At 42.2% G+C, this 3,386-nt stretch overlaps 1 protein-coding gene and 1 long non-coding RNA gene across 2 annotated transcripts in view; one reads left to right on the top strand and one right to left on the bottom strand.

Annotated features, from left to right (window-relative positions):
- The window catches only part of LOC131883713 (sex peptide receptor-like), a 58,424-nt gene extending 55,576 nt beyond the window's left edge, over positions 1-2,848 (bottom strand). The window contains exon 1 of the mRNA XM_059231244.1: positions 1,983-2,848. The gene's annotated coding sequence lies outside the window, so the exon portion shown is untranslated. The remainder of the gene's footprint in view (positions 1-1,982) is intronic.
- On the top strand, positions 7-2,714 carry LOC131883714 (uncharacterized). Its single transcript, XR_009373637.1, has 2 exons — positions 7-1,614; positions 1,685-2,714. It is a non-coding gene; the product is annotated as an uncharacterized LOC131883714 (long non-coding RNA).
- Positions 2,849-3,386: the final 538 nt, after the last annotated feature.

Raw genomic sequence — 3,386 nt, 5'->3', positions numbered from 1 at the left:
GCTTTCAACATCTGTTCGACTTGAGTAAAAACATCATGCTTCTTGTGTAATGTCGAAACCAAGCAAATTCGTCAGTCAGGTAAAGAAAGCGACAGAGAGATCCCGACAACGTTGAAATAAACGGGAATATGAGAAAGCAAGAAAAAGAGACCCAAATATGTGAATAATTTTCGCTCCCATCAGTCAGTCAGTTTTGGGTGCGAGTGGGTGGGGAAAAGTGACGATAAGCGATTCGTTTCACACTAGAATGGGTCCGCTTTTTTGTGCTACGGCAAACCTTGAGGGATTGAAAACGTCAATTATTTGAGACATTTGGGCATTTTTCGGACATACACGTGTGGATGGGAGGTCTTGAGGTCATTAACATCTCTGTCCTGATTGGTAAACGTTTCCACCGGGAAATTTGGGAACTGGACAATGGCTAAGTAATAAATGGCCGATTCGAACTCTTTGAAATGCTCCGTTATTGTCAATGGATCACATAAATATTATTCCATTTAGGTGTCATCCGCCACATGTGCGTTTTAAGGACACTTTTGAGATCATAAACCTGTGTTTTCAGGTGATAACTCATCGGTGATGATGAGGTTGCTAAACGAGACTCTCAATGACACAACTCGTGGCAGAATTAATTACTATCAACAGTCACTTTTCATCTACGGATTAGGAACGTTTTGAACACTCGAGAACGCTTCTATATTTTCTGCTATGCCCGACCTCAAGTGAAGGCTAGCCTTAAGAAAAAAAGGCCTGTATTTATGCTAGATTACACGTGGATTATGCTGATATGGCGGTATTATTATCCGACCAAACACCACAACCCTGCAAGAACATGCCAAACCAATTTTCCATAATGCACCCATAAACATGCAACAAAAACCGTGAGAAAGCCACAATTTCAAAGGCTCGGCGTAAACCGCAAAGCCTTTGGAAAATTTTTCTAGATTTGGAACGAAATGGCAATGAGTTGGCACAATCATATGGCAAGAAACTCATTTTAGGTCAGACCCCATATTTCAAACTTGGCCTTTATTGAGAGTCGAATTCTCCATGTGTTTTAAGTCAAAATAAATCGTGCTTAACTGCCAATCAATGCCAAAAATGGCTGGATTGAACGTCCTCGTTACTCCGACGAGAAAAGTTTGGAATACCAGGCCTTGGGATAATCGTCATAAAGCTGTTGGTTTGGTATTTTTGAATTGATTCTTTTCGGCGAACTCAAATTCTTGACATTTACTGGAGGCCAACAATTCAAAGGAAAAGTATGTTTGGACTGCTCAGAAAGAGTGGGTTAATGTGAGTCCTTAATCATTCCATATTTCTTGCCAGCCGACAATTTACGTACATCCCGCTCTCTCGAAACTGTCGCAACAAAGACATTCAAATGTGTCATAAACATAATTGGTCAATGCAGATTTCTGGAGAGGAAAGACGATCGAAGATGAACCGATTGCTGCTTTTGATCGGGTGACATTAAGAAACCTTTCACCTGGGATGATTTCCCTCTGATCGCTGATGGTGATGTTGTCTTGACTTTTCTCTTCAATACCTCCTAACCCGACCATATGGACATTCCAGGTTCATCCTACATTCCGGCTTTTATTAGATGAAAAGGTCTGTTCCAGATGTGACTTGAACGTTCCGCACACTTCTCGACACCCTTCTAAATGTTTCTCGTCTCTAGAAATCTGGAACATGAGTGCATGTTAAAACCTCTTCGATTTCACTCGAGGCAATTTCCAGCATCAAGGAAGGTATTTGAAGTGCGATCCAAAGTTGGAAAATGTGACTCGTCCTTGTATTTACAGCCAAGTGTGTTCTTGAAGTGTCTTATGTGCGGGTGGAAATGGGCGACGCCTCATTAACCTGACTGATCCTTATCTCATGAAGCGAAGCCTACGAAGATGAGCTCTGATCATTTCTCGACTCTCATCAGACCTTGGCACGGACATCTTAGTTGCACATTTCATTTTTGAACTTACCTTATGGATTTTTCTTAGATCTACGGAGATCTTCAAAAGAGGTTAACCCACTAATCACTCAGTCGAATTCCGTCGAATGGAAGGAATGGTCCACTAGCGTGACGTGCAAGGTCCACCAATCTCCATGAAAAAGTCCACATAAACACACTAAGATAGCAGAACAAGTTCCTAAAGCCAACAACAGCCCAAAGCCAGGCCTAAAGTGGATAGTGAGGCGGAAAAACGGAGGCACTCTCTTCGCGTTTAATGAGCCTCCTCCGGACACCCAAGACGAGCTTGAAAACAAGGTTTGCCCGAAGACAAGATGAACTCCTCGGTACGACCAGAAAGAAGGCCGAAGAGATTTGAAATCTGAAGCTGGCCTTGTGGCCTTTGACTTGGCCTTGTCGAAGGATGTTGTGAGCTATCGGGCTCCCTTAATTGAACTTGTTAGCCTCGGAATGAATTTCCTTAAGAGCCAAACAGTCGGTTCCAGATTGTTGGCCTCTAATCTGCCTCTTTGATCTCAACTTTCGAAGCTTTTTGTTCTTGCGTTGCTGGTAACTTTTTTTTGTTGAGATACTTGGGGATTTTTCAACCTCGAGATTTTCGGAGTGCAGATAAAAATTGCATTTAATCAGACCAACTGAACTGTGTCTCTCTAGTTTTTTCCCGCTCTATTTTATGTTCAAGAAGACATTGCCATGAGTTGAGTTCTTCGCCAAGCTTATTCACTTTTACCGGTCTGGATGCCGGGCACCACAAAAAATGATATTACCCAAATATATCGTGGAGACGGAATGAGCTTGTTTCTGTTCACTTGGAGCGACTCTTTAGAACTACAGCCTTTAACGGGGCCTTCGAGCGAGTGTTCGAATCCAAGTCTCTCTGGCCTCGCGTTCCCTCTCACAGTTGATTTTCCGTTCTTTCGATGACGCTCAAACGCGAGCAATAGATGGAGAGAAGCGGTGAGTCGATCGCCGCTGGTTTGAATTTGTGGCGCCAAAGGCGTTAGGATAGACTTTTCTCTTTGTAAAAAAGGGATCTGGCGACAATATTCGTTGGTTTTGAAGCCATTACAGATCGCAAATTGATTAAGGAACCGTTGTAGAATCGATTATTGTGTTTCAATAAGAGAGTAATATTAACATTTTTTGCAACATTTCAAACCCAACTTCGTTTCCTCCCGTTTACGTATAACAGCGGTAGACGACATCCAAACACGGGTCAAAATATATGTTGGTACACTTGTAGATTCTCATTGAAATCAGGATGCCAAAGGGGATCAATTATGTATGAATAGCTGGTTTTTATCCTGATGAAAAGGGCTTATATTTTCATTCCTCTATTTATTACCAGGTTTTATCCAATTTTAACTCTTCAAAAGAACCGAGTGGTCGGTCGTCCGGCATCCAGTGTATAGAC

Source organism: Tigriopus californicus, chromosome 7, assembly GCF_007210705.1.
Source record: "Tigriopus californicus strain San Diego chromosome 7, Tcal_SD_v2.1, whole genome shotgun sequence".
Lineage (NCBI taxonomy): Eukaryota > Metazoa > Arthropoda > Copepoda > Harpacticoida > Harpacticidae > Tigriopus > Tigriopus californicus.
The sequence above is the reverse complement of the archived record's forward strand: the minus strand, read 5'-3'. Positions and strand labels throughout refer to the sequence as shown.